We start from the raw sequence: 18,336 nt of genomic DNA on the forward strand, positions 1-18,336 counted from the left end.
TCAAACAGTATAAAATTTTAGTTATAGAATGGGTAAGTTCTGGAGACCTAATGTATATAGCATTGTGACTATAGTTAATAAGAATATACTGTATGCTTGAAATTTGCTAAAAGAATAAATCTCTAGTGTCTCAACATATATAAAAAAGGTAACCATGAGAAGTGTTAGTTAATTTAATTGTGGTAATTATTTCACAATTTATACATATGCCAAAACATCATGTTATACACTTTAAATATATACAATTTTTATGTATTCCTGCTTCCTCCCAAAAAAACCACTTTGGGACTATAGTGGACCCCAGACAGCTGGACCCCAGACAGCAGCACACACCTATTCCCAAGAAGCAGGAGCTGTCAAGGTAAGCCTGCAAATTCTCCTAACATAAGTCAGGCCAGACTGTTGTGTATCTTATTATGTTTCCCTGGTGACCCCAGGAAAGTCAAAGGAGTATTGGTATCTTTGGTTGACTGGAATTTGTGCAAATGAAACTTGGGAAGGCCACTCCAAGTTGGGATCCTGTATCAGCAAGAATGAGTAGTTAAGGCAACTAAGTGCATTTGTTTACAGTGAGCACATTCACAGATATAACACAAAACGTGTCTACCCTACAGGATAGCTCAGTTGGTAAGAGTCCGCTTGGAATGCAGGAGACCCTGGTTCAATTCCTGGGTCGGGAAGGTCTGCTATAGAAGGGATAGTATACCCACTCTGGTATTCTTGGACTTTCCTATGGCTCAGCTGGTAAAGAATCCACCTGCAATGTGGGAGACCTGGGTTTGATCCCTGGGTTGGGAAGATCCTCTGGAGAAGGGAAAGGCTACCCACTCCAGTATTCTGACCTGGAGAATTCCATGGACCAGTCCATGGGGTCGCAAAGAGTTGAACATGACTAAACGATTTTTCACTTTCACCCTACAAGATAGCTACCATATTTTACAGATGAAACTAAAGCACAGAGAGGTCAAATCACTTACCCCAAATCCCACAAATAGGTTATGGCAGAACTAGGGTTGAACCTTGGCAGCTGGAGTTGTGGTGTGAACCGCCGGCCATAATGACCTGGAGGGTGTTTCATCCATCGTTAACTGCCTCTTCAGTATGCTGGATATTATAGACAGCTGGCCTCATAAGACTTACCAGGAAAGGAGGCTGTTACTAAGATTCAGAAATGAGTTTAAGTTTTCACTCTATGTTAATATACATCTTTATTAAACTGAACTCATTCATAGATTTTATATATGCTTAGGAGACAGCATGGTACAGGGCAGGAGTTATGAAGCATTTTGTAGAAGAAGACCCTTTTCTTCAAATAAAATTATATGTAAAACTCAATACCTAGCACATGTGGAAGCAGAGATGCTCTTGTCAAAGCAGGAATAGCAGACCAGGTGCGCCACTCTCCAGGCAGCTCCTCCACTCTATTCCTCCTCACTTTAGCCCAGGGCTCTGTGGCTCGCAATTTAAAACCACCAGTACAGGAGACAAAGCATGAACTTTGGGGCTGGATGGGCCTGCCTGCTTGCTTGCTTTATCATTTTACCATACACTCATTTATTCATGGCTCAATAAATAGTCATTGAAGACTGTGTGCTAGACACTGGTTTATCAGCTGTGTGACTCTGACAGTCTCTCTGGGTTTCAGTGCCTCCCTTGTGTTTATACCTAATGAGAACTGCCTCGTAAGACTCCAGGTCATGAGAGAGGCTGTAGATGCAGCATCCAGTGCATGTCCTGTGCTTAGTGAGGATGTTCAGAAGATGGTCCTCCTTTACTTTCTATGCAGATCTTTAAAGTGTGATGTCATTCAGAGTAAAACCGTGTGAAAGCATATTTAATATACAGAAGCACTTTAGAAACAAACCTACGTGTCCTCACCCATTGCCCCCCTCCCTTGCAAACCTGTCCAGCTTTGAAGGCTTCCTTTTTGTTCCTTCTCACCTTCAGCTTAAGACCATGTCTCCATCCTGCTCTTGATCAAAGCCCCCAGTCACCTGTTTACTGGTCTTTTCTTTTTCTCCAAGCCTATGAGTCCCCAGCGCACTCTTTTATCTCCTCCACAGTAGCTGATCCCAGCTCCCCGCCCCTGGCTGAGCCCTCATTCCTCATAGTCCCTTTTCTGCCCAGAGTATCCCGCATCCCCTGGTTAGAGGATTCTGCCTTCACCTCTTCTGTTGCTTCCCTGCTGCTGGAGAACTAATCACAGCCTTGTTTCAAGATTGGCTATTAATGACTGAGGTTAGTACTGAACAGGCTTTCAAGAGTTTCCACTAGCAACAACTCTAAGATGTATAAAATTATATCATTCAAGTCAACAACAAAAACTATACATTTAAAATTTTCTCTAAGGTCAAATAGTTCATCCATTATACAGATAGTGCAATGGCTAAGAATGGGGGCTTTGTAGCTACACTGCCTGCTTTCAAAACTAAGCTCCTCTTTATATTAGTAGTATGACCATTGCACAATGTCTTGGCTTTCTTATGAGAAAATGAGCATATTAATAGCACCTATCTCATCACACTATTATGATATATAAATAAGAAAATGCTCAGAATATTGCCTGACATACAAAAAGCACTCAATCAATGTTATCTCTTATCTGGATCGTGGAAGAGTAAAACTCAGACAAATTATAAGAAAGCAGACAATTGCCAGGGTGTTTAGAAGACAGAAAATGCAGGAAAAGCATCTAGAAGGTAAACTCTTTAGCTCTTACCACAAAGCATTGGAATTATATCCATCTTCTTGGGTTTTCCCTGTCTTCTTCCTAGGTGTTGACAAGGTAGGTAGTCAGTCATGGTTGTAGAATAAGTGATTAAATGAATAGATGAGAAATGAATGAGTGAGGGAATCATTGGTAATGGAACAAACCAAATAGTCAGGTCCCTTTCCACAGTCTTTGATGCCCAGTTTATCATGTGCCATGCCCTGCTAAGTCGCTTCAGTCATGTCTGACTCTTTGTGACCCCAGGGGCTGTAGCACACCAGGCTCCTCTGTCCATGGGATTCTCCAGGCAAGAATACTGGAGTGGGTTGCTGTACCCTCCTCCAGGGGATCTTCCTGACCCAGGGATTGAACTCCTGTCTCCTGAAGATCCTGTATTGTAGGTGGATTCTTTACCACTGAGCCACTGGGGAAACCCCCAGTTTATCACACTTGACCCCAAACACAGGTCTTTGAGAAAGTGTTATAGTCTTTCTCAAATTAAGAATACTGTTGGTAACTGTCCAGCACCCACCATCTCCCTCACACACACACACACACACACACACCAAAAAGAGGATTCTCAGCTTTTGGCTCTACTTTCTTGGCTTTGTGATTCTGCCCAAAGTCCTCTGTGATTTTGCTCCCCTTCTCCAGGAAGGACAGCAGAATCCACCTGTCCGTCATAGAGAAAGCTGATGTTATTAGTAGGTCCTGGCATTATCTTGGCAAGAAACAAATAGTGCCATGTGTCTCTGTTTTCCAGAAAGACTGGAGGATGGTCAGAAGTAGACTGGCTTAGTTAGGAGGAACAGGACTGAGTTTTCTTGCAGGAACTCTTAGACTTGGGTTTTATGATGGAGAGAATTTCCATGTGAGTAATAGCATGCCTGCCAATTATTTCTGTTCCATATTGACTAAAGTAAGTTCTGCTTTTCTGACATGGTGCTGACATATAGTACAGTGGTATGAGATAGAAAGCAGGTATAATTTCAGAAATCTTTCAGGAGTGACCTGGCACAGAGGCTTTCCTTCAATTTTCTTAGTGCACTGGAAGTGGAAGGCAACCATGCTTGTAACTTGGTCAGACCAAACTGTAGGTTTCAGCCATTCAGTCTAGCACAGAACACAGTGAATTTGGTTTAGAGCAATTGCAACAATCTTGCTACATGCAAGTACATTTTCTTATTTCTTTCCGCCATAACGGAGGAAGGGACAGCCTGGCATAAGGGGTGAAAGAGGAGGGAGTGGTCAACAACCGTATGTCCAGGCATCATGTCAGCTGTCAGGTGCCTCCCTGACATCTGAGTTTAATGGCACTTGTTTCCCATTGACTCTCTGTGTGGCCTTGGGCAAGTTACCCTCTCTGACCTCAGATAGCTCATCTGTAAATTGGAGGTAATGTTAGCTACCTGGCACAGCACGAGCATTAAATGAGAGAATGTGTACAAACTGCCTGATGCAAGGCCTGGCACAGTGAACAGCCCCCTTCATGGATCCTAACGTGTTTATTAATACATTGAGGAGAATGGGGCCTCCTTGAGACCTCTGCTGAGAAGAGGACATGCTTTGAAACAGATCTGATACATGTAAAGTGTTTCTGGAGTTCACAGAATGGTCAGCTTGCATACAGCTGACATTCGGCAAATGTTTAATGCCAGTAATGATGACAGAATCTTGGGGAGCTTGTGGTTTGGGACCCCTGAGAAGAGTGAGCCTTGTGAAGAGTTTGAAGAGCCCTGTGAAACAGACTGTGTCTGCTACATTCACTTTTCTTAAAAAATAATTTTATTAATTTTTTTTTTGGCTGTGCTAGGTCTTCGTTGCTTTGTGTGGGCACTGTCTAGTTGCAGCGAACCAGGGTCATTCTTCATTGCAGTGTGCAGGCTTCTTATTGCAGTGGCTTCTCTTGTTGCAGAGCACAGGTTCTAGGCACATGGACTTCTATAGTTGTGGTGTGCAGGTTCTAGCTCATGGGCTCGGTAGTTGTGGTGCATGGGCTGAGTTGCTGTCTGGCATGTGGCATCTTCTCAAACGAGGAATAGAACCCATGTCCCCTGCATTGGCAGGCAGATTCTTATCCACTGGACCACTGGGGAAGTCCTGCTTCATTCCCTTTCATGTTCAGGTGATCTCAGAATATCTGTGCCATTAGAGAATAAAAGAGAACAAGTTCAGAGCTGGTAGGAATAGGAGACACTCTAAGAAATCAGTAGAGCTGTGTTCTGCTATCAATTTTATAATTTTATAAGCACTATGGTCAACTACATGTAGGGCATGGCCAACCAACTTTGGCAATTTGTAAGTTTCATTAATAATTATGACTATAATTGATTGAACAGTACTTAAGAGCCAGGCACTATATTAAGCACTTTCTGTTGTTGTTCAGTCGCTCAGTCGTGTCTGACTCTTTGAGACCCCATGGACTGCAGCACACGCCAGGCTTCCCTGTCCATCACCAATTCCCAGAGCTTGCTCAAACTCATATCCGTTGAGTTGGTGATGCCATCCAATCATCTCATCTTCCGTTGCCCCTTCTCCTCCTGCCCTCATTATTTCCCAACATTAGGGCCTTTTCCAAAGAGTCGGCTCTTTGCATCAGGTGGCCAAAGTATTTGAGCTTCAGCTTAAGCATCAATCCTCCCAATGAATATTCAGGGTTGATTTCCTTTAGGATTCATTAAGTGCTTTACAAATATTATTAAATTTAATACTTACTACAACACCATGTCAAACCAACCCCCTCTGGTTACCTTTGCTTTAGACATACCTATCTCTTACTTGGTAACTAAACCGTAACTTTTTTTGGTCTAGGCATTTGAGAACAAAGATGAACACGTGTCTGTACAATGTGCCAGGCTTGAAACCAGGCCCTTCATGAACATCATTTCATTTCTCAGTACAACCCAATGAAATAGTTGTTAATATTCTCAAATTGTCGTTTTTTTTTTTTTGAAACTGAAGCTTAGAGAAATTAAGAAATGTTTCCAGGCTTCACAGTAGAAAATGATTAAGCTGGAATTTCACTTGATGTCAATTTGCCTCCAAGGCTGTATCCTGCAACATGGGGTCCCAAAGCATTCAGCTGGAGGAAGTCTTGGCAACCCACTCCAGTATTCTTGTCAGGAGAATGCCATAGGCAGAGGAGCCTGGCAGGCTACAGTCCTTAGGGTCACAAAGATTTGGACAGCACTGAAGCAACTTGGCACGCATACACATAAGGTGCTCAGAGTAGAAGGAAATATATGGCGGAGAGAAGGCCATGAATGGTTCTTGGTTCCTCGTGTTTACTAGTGGTATGAACTCTCCGGAAGAGAGGATTGATGGCAGTCCTAGAATAAACAGCCATTGGCATCCTTAGGGTCAGCATCCAAGTTGGCAGGGGCCAGAGATGGAGTTCTCAAAACTGCGACAGGGAAGGCGGCTCCTTCTGAAATCACTATGAGACTTCTCTGGTGGCTCAGTGGTAAAAGAATCTGACTGCAATGCAGGAGACTCAGGAAATGTGGGTTTGATCCCTGGATTGGGAAGATCCCTTGGAGAAGGAGGTGGTAACCCACTCCAGTATTCTTACCTGGAGAATCCCATGGACAGAGGAGCCTGGCGGACTACAGTCAGTGGAGTCTCACAGAGACAGCAGGACTGAAGCGGCTAAGCAGGCTAAGTTCTGATTCAGATGGTCGATAAAAGACACATTTCCCCCTCTGGGTTTCTTCAGTATCTAGGAGCTGTGACCCAGAACCTGTGTCTAGGGACAGACTGGAGATGGAAGTGGAAAGGCCACTTGAGCGCATAAACTCTACAGATGACAGCAGAGGTGGCCAGAAGCAGATTAGATGTGCAAACACGGTCAGGCGTGGTCTTCCAGTAGTTACTCTGCTGCATTACTGATTCATCACAATTCTGAGTTCATTAAACAGAAACACCACTCCATACCGCTGAGTCTCTAGGTGGGCGTGGCCCCTGGACTCGCGGCCGAAGCCCCTCCCAAGGGGACAGGTCCTCGGTCGCGCCCCCTTTCCTGCATACACATGTTGCAATCACGGCCAGGCAAATGTACCACAAAGCTTCGGCTGCTTTGTCCTTTTTCCCTCATGAGACCCCTGCCTTGCAGTTCCTCCTGCCCTTCGCTTTGGAGCCGCTAAGTTCACTGCCCTCAACTCCTGGCCAGCTCTCACTGCAGCAGCCTCCTCCCCTCCTGCTTTTGGAGCAGACGCCCTCTGCTCTGCCCTGCCCTCAGCACTCACCTCCGACTCCCCTGTACTGCCCTGGGAGTCCCTTCCCAACCCAGAGTCAGTCTGTCCTGGTGTCCCAGTTCTCCCTCGGCTCCACTGGATCCTGAAGCTGACCACTGTCGAGGCTTCCAGGCTCTCTGTGACCACTCGCAACCCCAGAGTCTTGGAGTGTTGGAGGATCTTGGCAGTGAATGGATGGTTGGGGAGAGAAAGATGCAAGACAGAAAGGGAGCAGGCAAAACGGAACTCTGTATACAGCTCTGCAAGGATCATTGTTACACATTATGGCTGGCTTCAGAAGGGTTAAATTACTTGAAAATCTGTTTTTCATAGATAGATAAGTATATACTTACAGTTTTTCATGGTGCTTTTAAAAAAGCAACACTTTAAAAATTAAAAGTCAGCTAATTTATAGCAATAAATGCGGCAGAAAGAGAAGCTCAGTGTATTTATAGAAGCATGTTTCATATCAGGTTCGGCTATTAAAATATCCAGATGTACAATTATGGAATGAAAATCTACTCAGTGTATGTTAAGCAGATGGTTCCCAGCTGCAGCATTTCTTTGCACTGAATTTTGAGTCATAAAGCCCTGACATCAGGTCTTCCATGCAACGTTAGGTGGAGCGTAAGTCAGCCTGATCCTGCTGGTTAAAAACCGCAATATTGGGTTTTGTATTTTTTAATATTATTAACAGAGCTCTTATACTTGGAGAAGTTCAAACAGTACAAATAGAGGTAAGTGGAAAACTAGTCTCTTAAATTCTGTTGCCCTATCCCACCCTCCAGTCTAACTTCCCCAAAGTAAGCACTTTTAACCATTTCTAATTTTACTTCATGTTCCATTGATTCAATATCTTCTCAAATATCTGAGCTGCCAGCAGAACACTCTCTGTCCTGGGAAATCCCATGGACCGAGGAGCCTGTCAGACTACAGTCTATGGGGTAGCAAAGAGTCGGACACAACTTAGTGACTAAACAACAGTAGCCAGTATTGGCCTGCTGTCAATGATGGTGAATTTTGTCCATTTGTACTCTTCTCCACATTATCTTGTGAGCTCCATAAGGGCAGGAAATGTGCCTGTTAGCCCTACAGACATGCTCAGCACTGTATCTCAGGACCCAGAGCGATGCTAGCATGTGGAGGGTGTTTAATAAGTAATTTTAGAATGAACTAAACAATCTGCTCAAGTATGTACTTCTGACTCAGTAAACTGACTCAGTAAAGGGAGTGCCATCACTTGGTAAAAGTGGGCCCTTCAGAGATAATGCAGCCTCTTTCACCTCTTCTTTTGTCATTTGTGCTACTGTATTATTTTTGTAAAGTTATACCACTTGGATTTTGTTCTGTACCTATAATTATATCTCTCATGTTTTGTCTATAGATTGAGTCCAAAAAATAAAATGTCACTACCAATATTATATTGGTATAAGATTATAATTTTAATATATTAATTGCAATTATTATAATATTAAACATAATTATTATAATAACTGCAAATATACTAATATAAATTAACATTATATTGGCATAATGTAACACTATAATGTATAATAAGTAACTACATATTTTTCACTTATTGCAGACCCAAATTCTAATGATATCATGTCACTAAAACTGCAGTTCCAAGGAAAATGTTCCAGTGCATGTGTCAAATGAATTCTCTTCTGACTTTACACCCTTGCTCAAAATCATGTCATTTAGTTTGCTCCATCTTTGCAATGGGATTTTCTTACTTTTGTTTGTTTTTCCCCAAATTTCTAAATCTTTCTCTTTTGTGTATCAAGGGGAAAGAGTAACTTCCTTATTAAAGAGTAAAATTCTTCCTTGTCTGTAATACTATTTTTTTTTTTTAACTGAAATTCATTCTTTGAGATGGTCATCTTGGAGTCCTTTGACCTCAAATTCTAATTTGGGTCAATTGTTTTGTAAACTGTCTATGGAACTATCTGCTTTACATTTTATCCTTGGAATAATTCCATATTATTGTAGATCCTCCCATACGTTTTTTCTTAAATTCCTCTTTTTTCACTTCATTTTTCAGTTTCCAAGTGGATTGCCAAGTCTATTTTTTTTTTTCCCCAAAAGACTGCAGGAGAGAAACTCTTTGACTCCTTGCAGTTCTGAAATGAACTTAGTCTCCATGGTGACTGACTGGAGCAGAAACTGGCTTCAAATGTAGATCCACTGGAGGGCAGGTGCACCTGCAGACTGACATTGAGTTCACTCTGTCTCACAGTAAACATTCTTGAAAATTACTTGCTTGTGGTGGGCTGGCAGGAAAGAAGTCAGAGGAAGAGGGTTCAATACAAAATAACACTAAATAGGGCTTTCCTATTGGAATGCTCACCTGAACCAGGTGGCACAGCAGGAGCCGGGTACTTTTAGGGAGATGTGAGGGTCGTACTCCAGCTGTGCTGCTGGCCTGTGTCCTGTGCGACCATACGATGGACCTTCTGTCTATGGGGAAGGACCCAGATGCTCTGCTGTATCCTCTGCCTCTCTCCATCCTTCCCATGGGACAGCCATGCCGGTGGGTGTAGGGTCACAAGTTCTATTTCCTCAGTACCCTGGAGGTATAGCTAGAATGTATTCTGGCTTCCAGTATTGATAATACAGTTTCTATCATCAGTCTAAGATTTGACCCTTTGTAGCTACCTACTTTTTGTGTGTGTTATTTTTTCTTTATGGCAGCTTTCAGGAGTCTCTAGCCTTGGTGAGGTTTTGTACCAATGTATGTGTATCTTGTTTTATTCATGCTACTCAGCATGAATAAAAATGGATTCATTTCATTCTGAGATGAACACATTTCATTCTGAAGATTTTAGGGGGTTGCTTTTTGGCTCTGAGAAATTTATTTTTTTTTATTCCCCCAATTATATCCTCTTTGCATTAACTGGATTCGATTTTGAGGGGATGGATGTTGAACACTTGGTTTGGTGCTTCGTGTCTTTCATAGATTATATTCTTTTTCTTTAATTCTGTGAGCTTCCCTGGTGGCTCAGATGGTAAAGAATCTGTTTGCAAAGCAGGAGACCCAGGTTTGATCCCTGCGTTGGGAAGATCACCTGGAGAAGGAAATGGCAGCCCACTCCAGTATTCTTGCCTGGAGAATTCCATGGACAGAGGAACCTGGTGGGTTACAGTCCATGGAGTCACAAAGAGTCTGGACATGATTGAGGCACTAACACACACACACAAGAGCTTAACAGTTTCCTTGCCTTATTATCCAGCCCTACTATTAAACTTTTAGAGCAGAAATCACATTATTTTCTAAATGTTCTACTTTTCAGCAGCCTATTCATGTTCCGTTGATGCAATATCTTCTCAGATACCTGAGCTGCCAGCAGAACACTCTCCAGGGAGGGCTGCAGCACACAGGGAAGTTCTGCTCCCAAGTAGAGATTCAGAGTAGGTCCAAGCTCTGAAATAGCAGGTACGAAGAGTAGAAGCTGACTTCCCTGGTGGCTCAGATGGTAAAGCGTCTGCCTACAATGTGGGAGACCTGGGTCCAATCCCTGGGTCAGGAAGATCTCCTGGAGAAGGAAATGGCAACCTACTCCAGTATTCTTGCCTGGAGAATCCCATGGACGGAGAAGCCTGGTGGGCTACAGTCCAAGGGGTCTCAAAGAGTCGGACACGACTGAGCAACTTCACTTTCACTTTTAAGAGTAGAAGAGGGGCTTCCCTGGTGGCTCAGCTGGTAAAGAATATGTCTGCAATGCAGGAGACCCTGATTCAATCCCTGGGTTGGGAAGATCCCCTGGAGAAGGAAACAGCTACCCACTCTAGTATTCTTGCCTACAGAATTCCCATGGACAGAGGAACCTGGCAGGCTACAGTCCATAGGGTTTCAAAGAGTTGGACATGGCTAAAGTGACTAAGCAGCAGCAGCAAGAGTAGAAGAGAGATGTGGGGTAGTAATCAGGACAATTAATCTACTGAGGTGGTGAGTCTGTTACTCAAACACCTTTCTCCCTTTCTACCACTGGTCCCCCAGCACACAGAGCAATTGGCAATAGCAGTATATGCCCCAAACAGGAAACCTGAGACCTGATCTTGGAGGGAGAATCTGCTCAGAGAGTCTAGGGCTTAGATGCGGGAATATGCTGGCCACCTTAGAGTAAGTCTGTCTTTATTTTTACCACGAGGATGGAGGCAGGGGTGAGCCTGCCTGTCTGCTCCGCACAAACATACCTGTATGGTTATCCCTCTCTCTGCACAAGTACACAAAGCTCACTGCCAAACTTTTTCACTTAGGAACTCGGGTATCAGAGAAACTGTAGAGGAAACCTGTGCCAGCATCTCTATTAACTGACTTAGTTTTTCTTTTATAAATCTAAAAGGAAACCCAGGATGACAAGCTTTTTGAGGAAGATCAGCACGTTAAAGGAGAAAGACCAAGGGCGGGAAACAAAACAAGAAACTAGTTCAAAAGAAAGTTTAAAAAAGAAAAGAAAATCTGACCTTTGTGGAAACAGACTATTTAGGAAAAAAGGGAAAACTTTAAATGATTTTTATTAATATCCTCAGATATTTGAGAAGATATCGCAACAACAGAGCATCAATAGGCTGTTAAAAAAATTGAAGATTCAGAAAATAATTGATTGAAAATTTAAAATGTGAAACAATTTCGTTCATGTGAATTAGTGTTTTCGGTGGCCCCCAGTGAAACATAGTTCCCAGTATTCATGGTTCTCTCGCTTTGTATCTGGCCTACCCTTGTGACGGGTACTTTGAGTAATGGGATACTGTGAAGGTGATGCTGTGCCAGGTCTAGGGCGGAAACTCAAGAAGGGTCAGCAGCTCTTCTCTGGTGCTCAGGATGTAAGGGAAGTCAGCTGTTATTGAGGGAGTCTGAACATGCCTTGAGAACCCAATCTAGCCACATGGAAAGGCCACCTGAAGGAGAGCCGAGGCTCTCAGCCAGCAGCCAGAGCTGGGCTCCCGGTCAACAGACAGCAGATGCTGTGTGAGAGGCCATTGTGGAATTTTCTTCCCTAGTACCCAGTGATCCACACCAGCTGGTGCCATGTAGAAGAGCGATAAGTGCACCTTGCCAAGCTCTGTCCAAATTTCAGAATCATGAACAGATGAACTGAAGAGTGGTGTTTTAAGCAATTGGTATTTGGAGAAGTTCATTATGCAGCAATAAATACCCCAAACCAGTGTGTCCCTTGGCTGATGTGTATATGAACTGGTCTATCTCCATACCTGTCTGTATCTCTGAAGCTATTTATTGTTGTTTTGAGACTCTTCAAGAAACAATTTGAATTACAAGACATTTAGAGACTCAGGACGATGAAGCCTCCTAATGTCCATGATCAGTCTTATATTTTTAAATATATTTGGTATTTATAGGTTATGGTTCAGCATCCTGATGTTCCCTTTTAAAATGTTATGTCTAAAATATGTGTCATCTGGGAAGTGGAATAACATGTGCTGGTTCTATTAATGTACATGTCCTTCAGGTCCCAGGGAAATTATAAAGAATCTTTAAAAGAAAGAAATAAATGAAAATAAAACAAAACAAAAGAATTTCAGAAGCAGGAAGGAACTTAACCTGCATTCATTTACAAGATCGTTCAGTAACGCTCAGTTCTGTATGAGTGACTCACCTTTTGTTGAATTTGACTAACATCTAGCCTTCAGTTTCTACAATCATTTCTGTTCACCTGGCAACTTGAAGTATTATGTCTCTCATCATATTACTCGTTTTAATTACACTGCAGTGTAATTGCAGTGTGGCCTCAATGAGAAAAAATACACATGATAGAGCTTGATTTGTAATTCTGGCTGTGACTCACCATATTGCTGTTAGAAAAGGAAAAAAATAAATTGTCCCGAGATGTGCTATCTAAAACTGTAGACACTGTCCATATGTGGCTATTGAGAATTTGCAATGTGACTAACCTGAATTGAGATGGCCCAAGTCACTCAGTCATGTCTGACTCTTTGCAATCCCATGAACTGTAACGTACCAGGCTCCTCTGTCCATGGGATTTTACAGGCAAGAGTACTGGAGTGGGGTGCCATTGCCTTCCCCAGAAATAATGCTAGTTCACTATTTTTGGAGAATGGTATCTTGTTAACTAAAATTTATCAGCCTGCATATACAATTATGCCTCTCTCTTTATATATTGGACAGCACTCTAGATCAAGGTTGTCCAATATGTTAATAAATATAATGCAAGGCACAAATGTGAATTATATAAGTAATTTTAAGTTTTCTAGAAGGCACATTAAAATGTGAAAGACAGATAATATTAATATGTCTTATTTAATCCAATACATCTAAATTACATTAACATGTAGGAAAATATTTATACTGATTACACATGTTAATGTAATTTAGATGTATTGGATTAAATAAGACATATTAATATTATCTGTCTTTCACATTTTAATGTGCCTTCTAGAAAACTTAAAATTACTTATATAATTCACATTTGTGCCTTGCATTATATTTATTAACATATTGGACAACCTTGATCTAGAGTGCTGTCCAATATATAAAGAGAGAGGCATAATTGTATATGCAGGCTGATAAATTTTAGTTAACAAGATACCATTCTCCAAAAATAGTGAACTAGCATTATTTCTGGGGAAGGCAATGGCACCCCACTCCAGTACTCTTGCCTGTAAAATCCCATGGACAGAGGAGCCTGGTACGTTACAGTTCATGGGATTGCAAAGAGTCAGACATGACTGAGTGACTTCACACATCACAACGATATCATTTCACAATATGAGTCCTTATATTGAGGCCTGACAATCTTAAGTAACTTCAATGGCAATAACAGAGTCATTTATTCTAATTAAACTATCCATACCTTTGCTGGCCCCACTACCTTCAGCAAAGCACCTCTAACCCTACCTTGGGGAAATTAGAAGCCATCAAAGAGATATTTTCTTAATGTCTTATCACAACACCTACAAACTTACTTTTAAAAATACTGTTAAAAGTTGATCAAGCAAGAAAAATTCTCTCTGCCCTTCATCTATCTATAATGGATGGTGACATAATGTGTATGACAACAATAGCACAAGGACTGGGAGGAGGGAAATGGGAGTGCTCTTCCATAGGTTTCTTTGACCATAGTAATATTGCTTTAAGACAGTGACAAAGACTACAGTATACTAAAGAATCTACAATTACCTCAAAATGGAAATATAATTAATAAAAATACATACTATAAACTCAACCAATTATGGGAAAAACACACTGAGATATAGCTAATAAGTAAATAAATAAAATTATTAAAAATACATAAAAGAAGGTAAGAAAGAGAAGTGAGAGTATAAAAATAGATGCAGTAAGACACATATGACATGATCATTTCTGTAGAGAAATTCTAAGGAACCTAAAAAATGAAGATAAAAAAATGAAACTATAAGAACTAAAAATTAGAGTACCAAGGTTGCAGAATCCAAGTTCAATGTATAAAAGACCATTGTGCTTCTATATACTAGATATAGCATGTCAATTTTTTTAAATGCCATTTATAATAACATCCAAGAAATACTTAAGGTAAGTTTAATAAAATATGTGCAATATCTGTTTACCAAAAAGTATAAGATATTGCTGAGAGAAGATAAGAAGACCTAAAAAATGGAAGCATATACCATATTTATGGATTGCCCTCAAATTGCTGGAACAACTGGATATACATATGGAAAAAAGTAAATTCTGAGCATTATCTCACAACATACACAAAAATTACCTGGAAATGAATCATAGACCTAAATGTAAAAGTTCATGTTATAAAATTTCCAGGAGAAAATATTCACAACCTTGTGGTGACCAAAATTTCTTTTTTTAAAAAATACTTATTTTTAATTGAAGGATAATTGTATTGGTTTCCATCATACATCAACATGAATCACCCATAGGTATACATATGTATCTTCCCTCTTGAATCTCCCTCCCACCTCCCACCCCATACCACTGCAAAATTTTCTTAATAAGCAAATCGTAGAAGAAAAAGTGGATAAATTGGACTTTATCAAAATAAGAACTTATGATCTTTGAAAGATACCATTAAGAAAATTTTAAAAAAACCAAGCCTTCTGCAGATTGAGAAAAAATAAACCAATACATATCTCACAATAGACTTGAATCCTTAAAACAACATGTGAAAGACTACCTTTATCATCTGAGTTTGGATACAGTTTTGAACAGACACAGAAGCTACCTACACAGAAGAAAGGATTTCTATATCTAACTACCTCACAGTTGAAACTTTTGAATGCGAAGAGTGTTATAAACAAAAGAGAAAAAGAATGACTTACAAATTTTTCTCAATAGATTTACTGACCAACTCTTTAAAAATCAATAAAAAATATGAAATAATTCAATAGAAAAAAAATGGTTGATTCACAAAGAAAGCCTATTTGCCTTATAAACACATGAAAAGATATCAACTATTACTAATAATTAGATATATAAAAGTTAAAACAACTATATCATATAATTTCCACCCTCTAACTGGCAAAAACTTTCAATTTGATGATCACAGGACACTCTGCTCTGATTGAAGGGGACTGGTTCTCATTCTTATTTCAGTTTAGGGGACCTGAACCCTACAAAGGCTTCCCAATCCTCCCTGGCTCCATCCACTTCCCAGAACTGATTTTTTGCTTTATTTCTCACTCTTGTGTCTCAGATGATAAAGAATCTGCCTGCAGTGCAGAAGACCCAAGTTCAATCTCTGAGTCCAAAAGATCCCCTGGAGAAGGGAATGGCAACTCACTCCAGTATTCTTGCCTGGAAAATCACATGGCCAGAGGAGCCTGGCAAGCTATAGTCCATGGGGTCACAAAGAGTTGGACACGACTGAACAACTAGCACTTTCCCTTAATGCTATAGCTTTTCTCTCTGCTTCACGATTAATGGCTTGTGTATCCGTGTCCTTGACTGAACCATGCGCACGTGGAAAGCACACTGAACACTACCTCTCCTTTCTGTGCCCCAACTCCTGCACTCTTTGTGGCTGGTAGTTGGCTTGTGATGAATGTTTGCCACAGTGAATACAAACCTTCTGTTTTCTTCCAGAAAAGCACAGAGGTCAGTTGCTGACAAGTTAATCTGAATTTTTGTAAGTTGGGCTTATAGTTTATAAATTATGGATGAGTCTACTTCAGAAAGCTGTATGTCAAAGGGTACCAGGGAAGAAGTTGATTCTTAGAAATTAATGCGCAGAATGCTTCTATTGCTTATCTCTCTGGATTCTCTAACACATTCTTTGTGCATGCTCCAAAGGATGGTGGGAGAGACTATGGACAAAAGTGATATGAGGCTATTCAGGTATCAGAAACATTTCCACTAGCCATTAATAATTTGCGTCTTATTTGGTAATGTCTACCACTGTAGGCTGTGAGTTCTGAATTGATATCAATTAAAAAAAATAAGATACCAACCAGAACTAGAATTGTTTTGAATTAAGATAAGGTCCTCTGTAGCAGCAGAAATTACAATCATGACTTTGCTCATCTGTCTCCCTTATGGAATTGTTTTGCAGATCTGATCGTTTTTTAAAATGTATTTACTTTTAATTGAAGGATAATTGCAATATTGTGTTGGTTTCCACCACACATCAACAAGGGTCAGTTGCAGGTCTATATATGTCCTTTCCCTCTTGAGCCATCTCCTACTCCATCCCACCCCTCAAGTTGTCACAGAGCCCCGGTTTGAGCTTCCTGAGTCATGCAGCAAATTCCCACTGGCTCCCTATTTCTCATGTGTTAGTGTGTATGCTTTTATACTACTCTCTCCATTTGTCCCACCTTTTCCTTCCTACCCCGACTCTCCATGTCCATAAGTCTATTCTCTATGTCTTGTTTTTCAGATCTAATTCTGTATTTAAGGCAGGAATTTTAGGAGGTCTTTGTGGAGGTGGAGAAATAAGGAGAGAGGAAAGCAGGATATACTAATTTTGGTTAATTATACTCTGCAGAAGAGAAGGCAGCAGGTATGGCTTTGTGTGTGTGTGTGTGTGTGTGTGTGTGTGTGTGTATGTGTATGTATGTATGTGTGGCGAGAGGCAGAGAGGTAAAGTGGTAAGGCAGTGCTAAGATGAATGATTCATTATTATTTGGTTGTGTATCTGTCTCTTGATTAAACCATAAACATAAAAAGGCAGTTACCTTACTATCAGTTGAAAACTGGCACTTAGGAGACAGATTGGGGCTGAAAGTACAGATTTAGGAATTACCTGCAGAGATGTAATAGCTGAAATTAAGGAGATAGATGAGACCACGGAAGAAAAGAGTCAGAGAGAAGTAAACAAGGACAGGGCTTCGGAAAGACATTCAAAAGATCTTTACTGAACATGTTATTATAGACTTAAGAACAGACAGTCTGGAAGAGACAGCCCAGCTGTGCCACTTCTTAGTGTGGCCTTGAGCAAACATCTTGAATTCTCTGTGCCTCAGTGTCCTCATCTAATTTTAAAAGTTGTTAGATGCAAAGAATTTAACATTGACCTGGCGCACTCTAAATGCAGTGTTAGTTGTTGTTAATGCATGGTATAAGGGTTAGCTGTTCCTGTTGTGGTGGTGGTTGTTATAATGGCTGGGCACTGGGTTAGATTCTCTTAATACAATAATGAAATATATATATATGTGTGTGTGTGTGTGTGTGTATATATATATATATATATATATATATATATATCTGAGTTACTTTGCTATATACCTGAAACACTGTAAATCATCTATATTTCAATAAGTTTAAAAAAACAAAACTAAAAAAAATTAATTAGACACACCCTTACTCTTAAAGAATAATCTAGTGGTAGAAACAAGACAACAGTTTATTGCAACAATGTGGTCTATGTCACTGTGGAGACAAGTCCAGGGCACCTTTGGGACTGCAGAAGAGGGTGCCATTCCAGTGATGGGGTGTCAGGAACTGCTGCCTCTTTTCTTTTCTCCTGTCTGTGTTTTTCTGCCCTGTCCCGCCCACACCAGCCACACATCCTTAACAGCCCTGAGACCTAAAGAAATTGGACACCTGGACTTCCCACCTGCCCCCAGGCTGTGAGATGCTTCAGCCAGTGCTGGGTGACACAAGGTTTTGGCTCCTGAGCTCTGAGGCTGCTTGGAATTCAGTCTTGCTGACAGTGTAGACAAAGCCTTCCTTGCCCTAGCTCATTTTCATTTCCCCAAATTGCCTTTTGTGGTTTCCATAGAAATGAGAGCTTCTAGCTGGGCCTATCCCTATGGAAGCTTCAAGGAGATTAACAGTCCCCATTGGCATATTCTGTTTATTTCTCATTTTCTGGTTTTATTAAAAACTCAAAATTCATCTCTTTGTCTCCTTGATTGCAAGGGAGAGGAGATTCAGCACTTTGTTAGTAGGTTACATATAACATGGGCTTCCTTGGTGGCTCA

The 18,336-nt window shown here is 40.9% G+C and overlaps 1 long non-coding RNA gene across 1 annotated transcript in view; it reads left to right on the forward strand.

Annotated features, from left to right (window-relative positions):
* Positions 1 to 272: 272 nt before the first annotated feature.
* The window catches only part of LOC123329674, a 50,286-nt gene continuing 32,222 nt past the window's right edge, over positions 273 to 18,336 (forward strand). Inside the window, exon 1 of the long non-coding RNA XR_006545186.2 lies at positions 273 to 361. This is a non-coding gene — a long non-coding RNA (uncharacterized LOC123329674). The remainder of the gene's footprint in view (positions 362 to 18,336) is intronic.

Source organism: Bubalus bubalis, chromosome 16, assembly GCF_019923935.1.
Source record: "Bubalus bubalis isolate 160015118507 breed Murrah chromosome 16, NDDB_SH_1, whole genome shotgun sequence".
Taxonomy (NCBI): domain Eukaryota; kingdom Metazoa; phylum Chordata; class Mammalia; order Artiodactyla; family Bovidae; genus Bubalus; species Bubalus bubalis.